The 16,073-nt window shown below is 40.8% G+C and overlaps 1 protein-coding gene across 3 annotated transcripts in view; it reads left to right on the forward strand.

Annotated features, from left to right (window-relative positions):
* YPEL2 (yippee like 2) overlaps nucleotides 1-14,544 on the forward strand; it is a 187,486-nt gene extending 172,942 nt beyond the window's left edge. For all 3 annotated transcript variants that reach the window (XR_009499552.1, XR_009499553.1, XR_009499554.1), the window contains 3 exons: nucleotides 13,085-13,171; nucleotides 13,536-14,234; nucleotides 14,424-14,544. The gene's annotated coding sequence lies outside the window, so the exon portion shown is untranslated. The remainder of the gene's footprint in view (nucleotides 1-13,084; nucleotides 13,172-13,535; nucleotides 14,235-14,423) is intronic.
* The last annotated feature ends 1,529 nt before the right edge of the window (nucleotides 14,545-16,073 follow it).

Consider the following 16,073-nt stretch of genomic DNA (forward strand, 5'->3'; position numbering starts at 1 on the left):
CAGCAAAGTGATTCAGTTATATATACACATGTATCTATTCTTTTTCAAATTCTTTTCTCATTCAGGTTGTTATATAATACTGAGCAGAGTTCCTTGTGCTATACGGCAGGTCCTTGTTGGTTATCCATTTTAAATATAGCAGTGCATACATGTCAATCCCTAACTCCCTAACTATCAGCAGCATCTTTTAAATACCTACCTGAACATCTCTCTCCCTGAAGTTTCTCCAGCATCAGCCTCTTGTCTTTCTCATTTCTCTTTCTCAAATCCATTCAACCTCCCTCCCTGTCTTTGTAAATTTATTTATTTATTTATTTATCTATGGCTGCGCTGGGGCTTCGTTGCTGAGCGCGGGCTTTCTGTAGTTTTGGTGAGCCGGGCTACTCTTCGTTGCAGTGCGCAGGCTTCTCATTGCGGTGGCTTCTCTTGCCACCCTTGTGGCACATGGGCTTAGTTGCTCCAAGGCATGTGGGATCTTCCCGGACCAGGGCTCGAGCCTGTGCCCCCTGAATCGGCAGGCGGATTCTTAACCACTGTGCCACCAGGGAAGTCCCCCCTCCCTGCCTTTGACACTCTCATTTCTCCTTCTTCTTCTCTTTCTCCCCAAGTTCTTTGCCTTTGGGTCTCTTCCCATTTCTAAAGTGGAACAGGTGGCCCTCTTTTGTTTTTGTTTTTTGTCTTATTTTATTTATTTTTATTATTTTTGGCTATGTTGGGTCTTCGTCGCTGCCCACGGGCTTTCTCTAATTGTGACGAGCGGAGGCTACTCTTCGTTGCGGTGCGCAGGCTTCTCATTGTGGTAGCTTCTCTTGTTGCGGAGCATGGGCTCTAGGCTCACAGGTTTCAGTAGTTGTGGCATGCAGGCTCAGAGTTGTGGTGCACAGGCTTAGTTGCTCTGCAGCATGTGGGACCATCCTGGACCAGGGATCAAACCCGTGTCCCCTGCATTGGTAGGCGGATTCTTAACCACTGCACCACCAGGGAAGTCCCCAAGTGGCCCTCTTTTGACTTCTTCAGTTTACATCCCTACCTCCTCAGTAGGTACTCTGAAGGCTTTCCATCATTAATAGAAGATGGGAGAGAGGAAGGGATGGCAAATAACTGATTCGTTTTCTTTTTCTTTTTCATATTCCTTCTGTTTCAAATTGCAAAAAGTGAGAAATTGAGTATGCAATACAGTAGAGAAAACAACAAAATATGAAGCCTGCACCTAAGGGATCTGCAGGGACAATCATTTGTACCAAATTGATCGTCAGTTGGGCACTAAAAGGATTAAGTGATTTGTCTTGGCTTTTGTACTTCATTAATGCCAAAATGGCTAGTTTATAAGTCATTAACGTGTCAACAGGTAAGGCTTCTCTGTGTAACTGTTAGGGAACCATTGTCCAAAACTGCCTGCCCTGGCCAGGCATGATAATAACCACTGCGTGAGTTGTCTCACTACAGGAGGTCCCGATAAGAACAGGGAACTGACAAGCTGTTGCCAACCGGAAGAATTTGGGAGGGGTCAAAAGGAAGGAGGAGATGCCAGCCCATAATATGTCCTGCCAACCTCCCAGAAACCCCCCTGCTGGAAACCATTTTGACTGAGACATGCCCATACCACCAGGAAGGGCCTTGAATCGGACCAAATATGGGCCCAGGCAAGATGATCGGCCAGAGACAACCGGGAAGGCTAACCCCACTACCAGAAACCCTGAGGCTGCAAGCCACGCGGCAGAACAGTTCTCCTGGGTTCCCTTACCCTGCTGCTCTCCACTTGAGCACCCCTCTCCAATAAAGTCTTCTGTGTGTCAGTATGTGTGTCTCCTCAGACAATTCATTTCCAAGTGTTAGACAAGAGCCCACTCTCGGGCCCTGGAAGGGGTTCCCCTTCCAGTAGCATAACTTCTAAAAGAATGCATTACAAATAACCTCTGTATGATTAACTCACTTAATCCCTTCTCATTTAAGGTGTCTTTTATTGTCTTTCAGATGCATTTTTTTCCAATAAAAAAATGTATTACTAAATCCTTCACTGAACTAGTAAGTGCTTGAGATACAATAGGCCTCCTGCACGTCTTCCTTCCTTTTGCCAATGTGGGCTACCAATTACAGGAATGTAGGTCTAAGGACACTGGAGAAGAAATTTTCAGACTCAGACCATTCAAACAAATGATTAATGTCCAACCAAGAGCTCATTCTATATGGGATAAAAATAGATGGAATGTGTTATTTGTGGTTCAACTTGGCTTGCTTTTTTTTGACAGCACAGAACTGATTTCATTTTTATATCCTGCTCTTTTCTCTACAGTGACTTAGAAACATAGGTTATAGAAACTTTCAAAAGAGTTATCTGTTATTTCCAGTGCCCCAAAATGGATATTTAAAAGGGTCTAAAAGCAAAATAGACTGCAGGGACTTCCCTGGTGGTGCAGTGTTTATGAATCCGCCTGCCAACGCAGGGGATATGGGTTCGAGCCCTGGTCCAGCAAGATCCCACATGCCTCGGAGCAACTAAGCCCCTGTGCCACAGCTACAGAGCCTGCACTCTAGAGCCCGTGAGCCACAACTACTGAGCCAGCGTGCCACAACTACTGAAGCCCGAGGCCCAGAGCCTGTGCTCCGCAACAAGAGAAGCCACTGCAATGAGAAGCCTGCACACCGCAACGAAGAGTAGCCCCTGCTCGCCACAACTAGAGAAAGCCCACGTGCAGCAATGAAGACCCAACGAAGCCAAAAATAAATAAATTAATTTAAAAAAAAAAAGCAAAATAGACTGCAATTCACTGTAGTGCTGTTTTCAGTATAATTTGAATCTTTTTTTTTTGTTAAAGACACACACTTTTTACACTGATTATAAAATAAATATATATCTATTGTGAAAATTTATATCATCAGTAATCCCAAACCCCAAAAGTAATGACTATTGACATTTTGGGATATTTTCTTTCAGTCTTTTTTCTACAGATCGGATCAGTTTCAAGGGCATGAGACCTATGCAGTCACAGAGGACTCATGTTCAGAAGGGTCCTACATTTGGCTTAAGACTCTACTGTTCCTATCTTGAAATTATTGATAACTTTTGAACAACAGGTTCTGCATTTTCATTTTGTACTGGATCCTGCAAATTATGTGGCCCGTTCTGTCTATAAATGTTTATGCACACACTGATTGTATATACATATACATATATTACATGCATGTATACAATATATTTATAATCCGTCATTAAAATTCTAGAATTCATTTTTTTTTTTTATCTTTTATTTATTTATTTATTTTTATATTTATTTTTGGCTGTGTTGGGTCTTCATTTCTGTGCGAGGGCTTCCTCTAGTTGCAGCAAGCGGGGGCCACTCTTCATCGCGGTGCGCGGGCCTCTTCACTATCGCGGCCTCTCTTGTTGCGGAGCACAGGCTCCAGACGCGCAGGCTCAGTAGTTGTGGCTCACGGGCCTAGTTGCCCCGCGGCATGTGGGATCTTCCCAGACCAGGGATCGAACCCGTGTGTCCTGCATTAGCAGGCAGATTCTCAACCACTGCGCCACCAGGGAAGCCCTAAAATTCTAGAATTCTTTGCAATTTTTTTCTTTTTTAAAAATTTTTATTGGAGTATAGTTACTTTATTTCATTTTATTTTTATTGGGGTGTAGTTGTTTTACAATGTTGTGTTAGTTTCTACTGTACAGCAAAGTGGAGTTCCTTGTGCTATACAGCAGGCTCTTATTAGTTATCTATTTTATACATATTAGTGTATATATGTCAATCCCAATCTCCCAATTCATCCCACTGCAATTTTTTGGCCACATCACGCGGCATGCGGGATCTTCGTTCCTCAACCAGGGATCGAAACTGTGCTCCCTGTTGTGGAAGCACAGTCTTAACCACTGAACCACCAGGGAAGTTCCTGCAAATGTTATTTTTAATATTTGAGTAATATTTCATCATATGGAAACATAATCACTTATTTAATTATGTTCCTATTTTTGGTACCTAGATTGTATAAAATTTTATACTGTTATAAATAAAGATGAGGAACATCTTTTTATATTATTTTAAAAATGTATTTCTAATTATTTCCTTAAAATAACATCCCAGAAGTAAAACTGAAGGGATAAACAGATTTGAACATTTTTGGAACTTTGTATTTAAATTGGCAAATAGCTTTCCAGAAAGAATACTATTACCAGAAGAGTGTAAGAAACTCCCTCTTCATATCCTCAACAGCAAAAAATATTATAATTTAAAAATATTTGGGGGACTTCCCTGATGGCACAGTGGTTAAGAATCCACCTCTCAATGCAGGGGACATGGGTTTGATCTCTGGTCTGGACAAATCAGACCAGAAAACCACTCGTCACAACTACTCGAGCCACAGCTACTGAGCTCATGCTCTGCAACTACTGAAGCCCACGCACCTAGAGCCTGTGCTCCGCAACAAGAGAAGCCACGGCAATGAGAAGCCCGCGCACTGCAAGGAAGACACAACGCAGCCGAAAAATAAAATAAAATAAAATAAAATAAAATAAAATAAAATAAAATAAAATAAAATAAAACAAGAAGTTTTTGGCAATCAGAGCTGTTAAAAAAAATAATTTGGTAGTTGAATAAGTTAAAATGTTATCCATTTATCTTAATTTATGTTTCTTTGACTACTGGTAAAGGAAATTTTAAACAATATATATTTATTAGTCATTTTTATTTTTATTTTTTGGAATTGCCCCAGAATGCAAACTTCTCAGTATGGTTTTTAAGACCGTTGTGTCCTCCCACTCCGGCTTTATCTTCCACCACTTCGCTCCTTCTCACCCCCACCCAAATCTATTCTAAGCTCCAGCTATACTGAAATTTATTCAGTTCCTATAAGTTGTCATGCTTTCTCTTGCTTCTGGCCCTTTAAATATTCTGCATACAGTTTCTGGACATCTCTTCCTATATCTCTTTTTCTGGTTAGCTTCTATTTGTCCCTCAGCTCTCAACTTAAATATAACTTCCCTTGAAAGCCTTCCTTGAACCTCAAATTAGGTTGGGTGCCCCCACTAGAGGCCAACCCTGCCTCTTCTTTTTAAAATAAACTTATTATGTTGAAATAATTTTAAATTTATAGAAGAGCTTACAAGGATAGTAGAGTTCCCATATACCCTTCACCCAGCTTCCCCTAATAATAACATCTTACATAATAGTGTACGTTTGTCAAAACTAAAACATGAAAACAGATACGATACTATTAACTAAACTACAGACTAATTTTTCCACTAATGTTCTCTTTCTGTTCCAGGATCCAATTTAGGAGACTACACTGCATTTAGGGATCTTAGTTCCCCGACCAGGGATTGATCCTGGGCCCTCGGCAGTGAAAGCGTGGGGTTGTAACCACTGGATTGCCAGGGAAGTCCCTAGTCTGCTGTACTTCTTATGTTTTAGACTTTATATTTTATTCCAATTGCATCCCCTTCTAGAATATAAGTTCTGTGAGAGCAGGGACTATGTATTTTTCACCACTGCATCCCCACATTCTTACAATATCCGTAGTAAGTAGGTGACGTATATGACTGAGTATAAGGCAAGATTTTTCTTAAAGAATCTTCCAGAAAGAGGGCAAACCACCTTCCACTTAAGTTCTTAGAAAATCTCTTATATTGTGGTATATTTTCTCAATGATTTTACTCAAAACTATAAAATACCGTTCAAGGAACACACATCAGCCTGAAATGACCTCATTAAATGCTGGATGCTTGTAGAGATATTCTGTTGGAATCAGTAAAAATGCAGGCAAAACCATTTAAAAACATTTGGTTATCCACATTTTGGGGGTTGCGACCTCAGAGTTGCAAGGGCTGGATGTCCTTATAAACAAGGCTTTTAAAAGGAGATGGAGAAAAAAAAAAAGGAGATGGAGACTGAAGGAGAAAGGCTTCTTATAAAGTTCACTTTAAAGAGCAATGCAGGACTTCCCTGGTGGCGCGGTGGTTAAGAATCCACCTGCCAATGCAGGGGACACAGTTTCGAGCCCTGGTCCTGGAAGATCCCACATGCCGTGGAGCAATTAAGCCCGTGAGCCGCTGAGCCTGCGAGCCACAACTACAGAAGCCCGCGCACCTAGAGCCCGTGCTCCGCAACAAAGAGAAGCCACTGCAATGAGAAGCCCGGGCGCCGCAACCAAGAGTAGCCCCCGCTCCCCGCAACTGAAGAAAGCCTGTGCGCAGCAACGAAGACCCAACGCAGCCAGAAATAAAATTAATTAATTAATTAATTAAAAAAAAAAAAGAATTGACCACCTAACCCGGTGAAGACCATTCAACTCTTCAATTCTGGGGTCAAATACCTGTCCAGGTTAAGTGAAATCTTATTTGGAGATCCTCATTCTTAGATGTCTTATCAATCAAGATAATCATCAATAATTGACATCTGCTGTCTCATTCTCTGAGAAGTCTTTCATCTCTACATAATTTCAACCTGATATTTACCACATGAGAATTCTCCTCTTGAGCTCTCTTGGCCAGGGTCCCTTTTCAGACTTTCCAAGTTCTTCCCCTGGTTAAGGGCACCCTACATAGAAATGAGGGCTCACTTTCCAGTATTTGTATCTGACATAGAGAAGGAACATAACTCTGTGCAGCATGTAACTTCGTGAAATCTTCTTGGAGAATAAAATTTTTCTTCTCTGAATCTCATTCATTTCTGTAGCTTGTATACCTCTTGTAAGCATGAGGAGTAGTCTACAGGCAGTTATATAGAAGGAACTGCCGGCTCTCTGTACTTCATGAAACCTGTTTGGGAAGTAAAGCTGAATTAACATAAATTGTATCTCCCAGGGGTACAATGCTCTGTACAATGTGTCCTGCCTATAATTTGCTTGGAGAAAGTTGTTATCAGAAGTTGTGTCTTGCTCAGAGAAGCCACAATGCTCTACATCTCCCAGGCTACTTCTTTACTCCCTGGCCACAGGCTTGACCCGGAGTTCTAATCCTAAAGAAATGTTCATTCCCTAAATACCCCAGTCACATCTTCTTTCTCTTTCTTCCTGAAGGTCATCATAGCTGTCTATTCAAAAGAGCACAGAGTTGTTTTTTTTTTTTAATAAATTTATTTTATTTATTTATTTATTTTTGGCTGCGTTGGGTCTTCATTGCTGCATGTGGGCTTTCTCTAGTTGCGGCGAGCGGGGGCTACTCTTCACTGCGGTGCACGGGCTTCTCACTGCGGTGACTTCTCCTGTTGCGGAGCACAGGCTCTAGGCGTGCGGGCTTCAGTAGTTGTGGGTCTCGGGCTCTAGAGCACAGGCTCAGTAGTTGTGGCGCACAGGCTTAGTTGCTCCGTGGCATGTGGGATCATCCCGGACCAGGCCTCGAACCCGTGTCCCCTGCATTGGCAGGCAGATTCTTAACCACTGCGCCACCAGGGAAGCCCCATAGCACAGAGTTTTAAAAAAACCCTCCCTACTGTGTTTTTTTCCATAACAATTATTATCATCCAGAGTAATAAATGTTATTTGTTCCCAGGATTTATTGTATGTTTCCTCTCACTAAAATGCACGCTCCCGGACTTCCCTGGTGGTCCAGTGGTTAAGACTCTGAGCTTCCAAAGCAAGGGACGTGGGTTCGATCCCTGGGAACTAAGATCCCACATGCTGCAGGGTGCAGCCAAATAAATAAATAAATAAATAAAATGCATGCTCTCTAATGCAGGAATTTTTGTCTGTTTTATTTACTGTTGTAGTCCTAGTGCTTAGAAAAGTGCTTAACACATAGTAGGGGCATAATAAATATCTGTTGATAAAATTAGTGATGCCCAACCTATAGAACAAAGGATATATTCAAGATTAACTATATCGTGTATAGGGTTTAATGCAGTTTGTCATTTCAAATTGTGAAACAAAATTCTCAGAGTTACACACACACACACACACACACACACACACACACAAAACAACCCACTACTTTGGAAGATAATGTACACATGTGGAAGAAATGAGGTGCGGAATTAGGGAATTTTGACTAGAAATACCACGGAGGAGTGAGCACTTGGGGACAGGCTAGATATAGCTATATATCACACATGCAGCTTGGGCTTGGTTGCTAGAAATAATTGCCCTGAATAATTTCTGGGGGTTTCTGCCATCCATGATCTTCTTGGCTTCACCTGTCCCTGGGGCTCGGCCACTTGGCTTGCTTCCTTGCCAGAGAGGTTTTTAGGAGATACTAGCAGAGTCAGGGTTTTATAACCATGGGAATGGGGCAAGGCAGCTTCCTGAGGGTGAGGAGTGGGGTGCAACAGCAGTTTCAGGAACCTGGTTCCACCTGACTGGACCCAGGCAGGCTCTAGTTTCCCCAGGGGTCTCTTGGAGAAGCAGGTAACTCAGAAATGCATGGGAGATTAATTGTTTGCCCGTTTTTCCTGTCCTTCAACAGATTGTTCTGAGGCCCATACGTCCTCTCCAGAGAGGTCCCAGTCAACCAACCAGTTGTGTCTCTTTGAGAAGCTATGGCCCTTTCCTCCTTACTCTTCCTTCCCTGGAATTGCACTCAACTCCCCTCTCCACCCGTACCCTATGCGCCATAAAAATGAACTCTCTAAGCTTTGTCTCAGGCTTTGTTTTCTAGAAAACCCAGGCTAGGCCATAAAGAAGAGGGAGTACTTGTCATAATTCAGTTTCAAAAAGATTACACTAAACCATAGACATGTCTTAGCGTTCAAGTCCTTCTGTGCTGCTTATGGCAAGGAAAGTATGTTTCAACTTCAAAATAGTTGAAATATTACTATTGTCGACTTTAAAAAAATGCGCAACGTGAGAGTGGCGAGCTAAGTTTTATTTGGGGCCAAATGAGGACTGCAGCCCGGGAGACAGCATTTCAGATAGCTCTGAGAAACGGCTCCAAAGAGGTAGCGGGGGAAGGTCAGTACATATGTGATTTTGGTGAAGGCGGAGTACATGCAATTGAGCACATATTTTTTTTGTACAGGGTTTCTGCCAGTCCCAAGGAGCAGTGGTCACCATAAAGGATTTTAGTGCTTTTCTAGATATGAGGAGATATAAGAATTGGGCTCATAAAATTAGCTCCTGAAAATATCTATCTGAAGACCTGTTCTGCCAGTTTTTCCCAGAGCACAGAGTGCCTCATTTCTGCTCTCCACCTGAACTTCTTTCAGGGGGTGTTGAAAGTCAGCAGCTGCAGCAGCATATGATTTAATCCTTGTAGAGGTAGAAGGCAAGTGCCAATGGCAAGTGCCAGTTTGTAGTTGACACTATCTAGCAAAAGTCAAATAACCATAAAGTAAAAAATTGGTAGAATTTCAAATGAAGACTGAAAGACATGGAGATGAGTTATTGTAGTCAGAAAAACTTGTTTAAAATTTATTCATTCACTCAACAAAGAATATAAAGTACTAATCTAGGTGCTGGAGATACAGTAGCAAACAAGACATATGGACTCTTCTTCTCCAAGGAGCTTAAATACTACTGGAGGAGACAAATGATAGACAAATATTTAATATAATATTTGTCAGATGTAATGTCAGATGGTAATAAATGAAATGAGGAAAAATAAAGAGCAGGGGATGGATAGAGATTAATGAAATACTCTTTTAGGTATCATGGTCAGGGAAGGCCTCTCTGTGAAGAAAACCTAAGCAGAGACTTTCATGAAGTCAGAGAGGGATGCATGGGAAATTCCAAGGACTGGTACCCAGCTCTGCATGCTCATAAGCTATTTGTTAGATTAGCTTTGAACTGAGAACAAATAAACAGAGTAAGGGAAGGAGAAGTTTCTGCCTTTCCTTTTTATCTCAAAATCATCTAAGCCTGAACCTCTTCTAAATTCCTCTTGATGGCTAGTTGTTTTTTTTTAATTAATCAACGTATTAGAAGTCGAAGATACTTCACTGCAAGATCGTTTCTAATCTTTTCTAGCTCCGTTATCTCTATTTATTTATGCATCTCATACCCATGTAAAATAATATACACTTTGAAAGCAAAGTCTATATATTTCCGGCATTATATTTCCTGAAATACCTTGTATGGTGCCTATCACAGAGTTAGCAAATACTTATTTGTCGAATTAAAATTTTTATTTTTATTACCATAAGTACTACTGGGGACAAAATCATCTGACTTCTTAAAATTCCTAAATCACAAATAAATGTTTAGTTTAGCCTCTTTGAAACTATATTTATGCATGCACTGATTTAAAAAAATAAAATATGTGGTCTTGGACCAGTTTACCTAACCTCTCTAAGCCTCAGTGTACTGTAGGGCAAATACAAATAATAATTCTTATTTCACAGAACTTGTTGGTGCAAGAATTAAAAAAGGAACATAAATCATCTAGGATAGGACCAGACACATGGTAGTGTTTAATAAGTTTTTGGTAACCAAGGTATAAGGAATTTTCAAGGTTAATCTAGACCAGGTTATTTGATCATGTAAAGAATGTGCTAGTTTTTTGTTAACAGCATTTGTTATTAGTTATTTCCCATAATGAAACCATGATATTCTCACAAGATTCTTTCTTTAATCACCTTTATTGAGGTATAATTTCTATGCAATAAAATTAATCAATTTTCAGCATATAGTCTTTGAAGAATGCATACAGTTGAGTAATCACCCCCACAAACAATATGTAGAATATTAACATCACTGTCAAAGGTTCCCTTACACCGCCTTTGCAGGAAGTTCCATCCTTCTACCTCCAGACCTGGCAACCACTGATTTGTTTTCGGCAAAAGATACTTTTCATTTTTTAAGCAAATAATTATGAAGTCTTTCTATTTGGAAGTCCTTTAGCTAGATACTTCATAGAATACAAAGATAAGTAAGACAGTGTGTGTCCTTAAATAGCTTAAAATCTAGTCTAGTTTTATGTAATTTTGAGATTACTTGTCTACAAATAATGTGGGACTGAATTTCAATATGTATATTATTATGCCTACTAAAAAGGAATAGGAAGAACAAATATTGCAAATGATTCCCTTACTTTTTAGAACACTGAATGAGAAGAGGTACCTTCACGAATGCCACTAATAATGATTTCTTTAAAAAGGCACAAATTTGTGATTGCATGATGATCCAGATAATTATTAAAAAGTAAACTGTTTTTAAAATTAAGTAACAAATGGACTTCCCTGGTGGCACAGTGGTTAAGAATCCTCCTGCCAATGCAGGGGACACGTGTTCGAGCCCTGGTCCGGGAAGATCTCACAGGCTGCAGAGCAACTAAGCCCGTGTGCCACAACTATTGAACCTGCGCTCTAGAGCTTGCGAGCCACAACTACTGAGCCCGCGTGCCACAACTGCTGAAGTCCGCACGCCTAGAGCCTGTGCTCTGCAACAAGAGAAGCCCCTGCAGTGAGAATCCCGTGCACCACGACGCAGAGTAGCCCCTGCTCACGGCAAATAGAGAAAGCCCTGTGCAGGGCAACGAAGACCCAACGCAGCCAAAAATAAATAAATAAATAAATTTATTTTTAAAAATAAAATAAAATAAAATTAAGTAACAAACATATCAGAAAAAAGTGCAGAAATCGTAAGTGCGCAGCTTGATCTTTCCAGGTTATTTAATGTCAACCTAGACCAACTCTCTGACCAATACAGTAAAAAGGCAACATCCTAAAGCCTTTTGGTTTAGGTAGAATAATTACATCGTTGAAAATAAGAAAGAGATAAGAGAATAATGTTCTGCAAAGGCTCACAAAGAATTGTGGGATGGCACAATGACTGGAGAAAATGGATGGCACATTAAAATTCATGAGGAAATGCCAGTTAAATTCCATGAGTAACAAAGCGATTATTGTGCAGGATCGGGTTTTTCTTTCATCACTACAGAAAGACACAAAATCATTATTGTGATCTGCCACGTGGTTTTCCTTTGTTATTAGTTGCTGGGACTGCCCTATTAAATGTTTCGTGTTACCCAGGGGAACGGTCACAGTGGTGAGGAACGGTGGTCGCAGTGCACGTGGCTTTCTGTGGTTCTAATTGTAAGTGCAATTAGACCAGAGGAAAGGAACAAATTAAAAAGAAGGGCAGAATGGCTGGGTGGGCATTTTCTTGTGATTACAAAGAACCGAGTCTATCCTTAACCTTACTGCCCCTTGCTTCCCGCTTTACACCTGCCAATTCCAGAATGGGCGAAGCTGGTATTTGCATTTGGAGCCTCCTTGGCCAATACAATGGGGACTACAGGTAATTTCAAAAGCGGTAATACATGCAAATTGAGGAGAGGTATTAACATCAGGAGAAAAAACAATCTGGAAAAAGAATCCTTTAAAGATGTGTGTAGAGGGGTCAAAATTTTATCCGCAGTATAATTTCAATATGCACAGAAAACGCTGTTCTTTATTTTCTTTGATGGACCTAATTTTCCTTGCAAACTTCCATACTGGGAGGCAAAAACCCCCCAAACTTTAAGCTTGTCAATTCAAAGTAACTTTTTTTTCCAGTTTAAATAATAGTCACTTTTGAATAATACGTTTTCTTTTGGGTAGGTGCAAAAATCTTTCACATTTCTTTCCCCTTACCCTTGCTTCTCTTCAAAATAGTGTCTAGATGTATAGAAGGATTTGTGACCTAGTGGTGGCAAGGAGAGGAGAGGCCTCAGATCTCTGTGCGGTCTCAGGATGCAGGTTTGTCCCTGTCGCAGAACAGCATCTCTGCTGACTGGTGGCCACTGAAGGCCCCTTTGAGATGTAGCGGGTCTCACCTGGCCTTTGGGCAGTGTGCTGGTATCATCACTGGGTCTGTGTTTTAGGCCATTTGCTCTATACACTGCATGCAGCCTCTTAGTTGCACTAGACTCCTCCTCATTTCTGTGCTCTCTCACCAGGATCCCCTGCAAGTCACACAGGAGCCAGGACCACTGCTTCAAGCTGATCCATCCACCGACTTCTGTCACTGCTGTACAATCACAGTATTGGCTTTAGCACTGAGTCAAATAGAAGCAGGGCATGAGCCCTTTTATTGTCAGCTTTCTCCTCACTCTGTCTAACATATGCTCCTTCTCTAGAAGGTTGCCCTGGAGAAGGGCACTCAAGACACAGGGGACTAACTCCTCTTTCCCCTTTCAGGGCCACCATTCACCTTCCACTCCCTCTCTCTCTCTGAACAGGCTTTCTCTACATCCTCCTGCTTCGCTAGAAGGAGGTGGGCACTGGATGGCTCCATCTTGATGGCAGACAGGAGTGATCCTACTAGGGTAAGTTGTCTTCCCCTGCAAGACAATTGGGAACTGGGGGTTTACAAAATATTTATTTTTCCCAAATATTGTTCCAATTTCTTTTTGAAGAAGCATGGCAAATGCTCCTTAATTATATATGCCACAGTGTTCAAAAATTATGACCACCTAGGAGAGACAAAAGAAATTTGTGATTTCATATTTTAGGCTGCTCATTATTTAACACTTTTATGAAAACAGAATTTCAAAAGGACTTCCAAAAAATTTCTATTTGAACCTTGGGATAGGTTACTTTAAAGAAGAGTGCATTCCAGTTCTTATTTGGAGGACTTTAATCCCATTTCTTTTTTGTTTGGCCCTTTCCTCTCTTCTCTGTCTTCTCCAGCATCAAAGGTTCATCTAACTCTCCCAATGACAAAAGACCCACAATTGCCTTGAACCTATGGATGGTCAGAAAAACAAAAACATGGAAGCACCAAAGTTCCCGAAGGAAGTGTGTACCTTTTACGTGCCTCTATTTCTTTCCTTCCTTTGAAAACTACTGAACCTTTGTGAGGAGAGTGTTTTGGATGCATCATAATATGAACAGAAATACAGTCTTGGGGGGCTTCCCTGGTGGTGCAGTGGTTGAGAATCTGCCTGCCAATGCAGGGGACACGGGTTCGAGCCCTGGTCTGGGAAGATCCCACATGCCGCGGAGCAACTAGGCCCGTGAGCCACAACTACTGAGCCTGCGCATCTGGAGCTTGTGCTCCGCAACAAGAGAGGCCACGACAGTGAGAGGCCCGCGCACTGCGATGAAGAGTAGCCCCTGCTCGCCGCAACTAGAGAAAGCCCACGCACAGAAACGAAGACCCAACACAGCCAAAAATAAATAAATTAATAAATTAATTAATTAATTAAAAAAAAGAAGAAATACAGTCTTGGATCTCAAGGATCTTCTACCTTCAACTTCTCTGCAGTAGAGGGTCAAAGAGATAACCAGGAAGACATGTGACATGGTATATTGTCTCTCCTATAAGCTATGCTCACAACTGATGTGGAAAAGACAACTTTGCTGTCTCCTTCAATGTCCTCATAACCAGTAAGATGTTTATAAATATTTAATTATTGATTTGCACAAATAGGCTTATTTATTGAGATATTTCTGAAATGTTTTGAGAGTTTTTAATGTAGAGTTAATATGTCAGATATATAGAAAAGTATAGAAAATAACATGATAAACATTTCTGTACTGAACAGCAAATCTTTGTTTCTTTTGTTTTGTTTTTAGGCTGTGCTAAGCAGCATGTGAGATCTTAGTTCCCCCACCAGGGATCGAAATCGTACCCCTTGCAGTGGAAGAGCAGAGTCCTAACCACTGCATCGCCAGGGAAGTCTCTTAACAGCAAATCTTAACATGTTGCCATATTTGTCTCAGATTCTTTTAAAAGAAATAAAAATTAAAATTACAGTTGAAGCAACCATCCCATCATCTCATTCCCTTTCCTACTTACCACAGGCAACCAGTGTCCAGAAGTTAGTATGTATCCCATTTTTAAAATAATTTTACTACATAGATATGTGTCCATAAGCAATATTATTATTTTTTGTGTTTAAAATTTTATTTAAATGTTATCATGCTGTAAGTACACTTTTGCAACTTTACAAATATAGTAGAGTTTTTTTTTTTCTTTTAAACCTATCTGCACTGTCCCACACCTTCATTTATTTATTTATTTATTTATTTATTTATTTATTTATTTATTTATTTATTTATGGCTGTGCTGGGTCTTCGTTTCTGTGCGAGGGCTTTCTCTAGTTGTGGCAAGTGGGGGCCATTCTTCATCGCGGTGCGCGGGCCTCTCACTATCGCGGCCTCTCTTGTTGCGGAGCACAGGCTCCGGACGCGCAGGCTCAGTAATTGTGGCTCACAGGCCCAGCCGCTCCACGGCATGTGGGATCTTCCCAGACCAGGGCTCGAACCCGTGTGCCCTGCATTGGCAGGAGGATTCTTAACCACTGTGCCACCAGGGAAGCCCTAGTAGAGTTTATTTCTACTTTCTTATTTTGTGTTTTCTATTTATCATGCTTTTATTTTACTTCCTTTTCTATACTTTCCTGCCTTCTATTAAGTTACTGAGTTGTCTTTTTCCCCACTACTACTGGCTTGAACATTACACCTTAAAAATATTAACCTTTATTTATTATGGGAATAAAAAGGATTTTCTCTGGTAAACAGGTGGGGTTTCAGATTTATTTACATAAACATTTATGTGATACAGAAAAAGTATCGGAAAACAAACTGGTATTTTCTTATAGGCTTACACATTTTGAAATCTATCTTTTCTTCACTGTAATTATATATAAGCTTTAAACTTTTTTTTGTTTTATTTATTTTTCCTTGGATTCTCTTTTGGAGAGAAGTTCATGGTTGTCAAGTATATTTTTTCATAGTAGTAAAACTAACAAGAACTTAACTTTGCTTATGTTTTACATTTATATAACAATATACACTTCTTTCTTTTTATTCATTCAGTGTTTACCCTTAAATTTATAACATGCACACTCAACCAAGCCTATCGTCAGCCTCTTTCGAATATACAATCTTAGAAGCTTCAACCCTCCCATCATCTTTTTATTTTTTAAATTTATTTATTTTATTTTTTATTTATTTATTTTTGGCTGCCTTGGGTCTTTGTTGCTGGGTGTGGGCTTTCTCTAGTTGCCGCGAGTGGCGGCTACTCTTTGTTGCAAAGCTCGGGGTTCTCATTGCAGTGGCTTCTCTTGTTGCGGAGCACGGGCTCTAGGCTTGCGGGCTTCAGTAGTTGTGGCATGCTGGCTCAGTAGTTGTGGCTTGTGGCTCTAGAGCACAGGCTCAGTAGCTGTGGAGTGTGGGCTTAGTTGCTCCACGGCATGTGGGATCTTCCTGGACCAGGGTTCG

The sequence above is a fragment of the Balaenoptera ricei genome, chromosome 20 (genome assembly GCF_028023285.1).
Source record: "Balaenoptera ricei isolate mBalRic1 chromosome 20, mBalRic1.hap2, whole genome shotgun sequence".
NCBI lineage: Eukaryota > Metazoa > Chordata > Mammalia > Artiodactyla > Balaenopteridae > Balaenoptera > Balaenoptera ricei.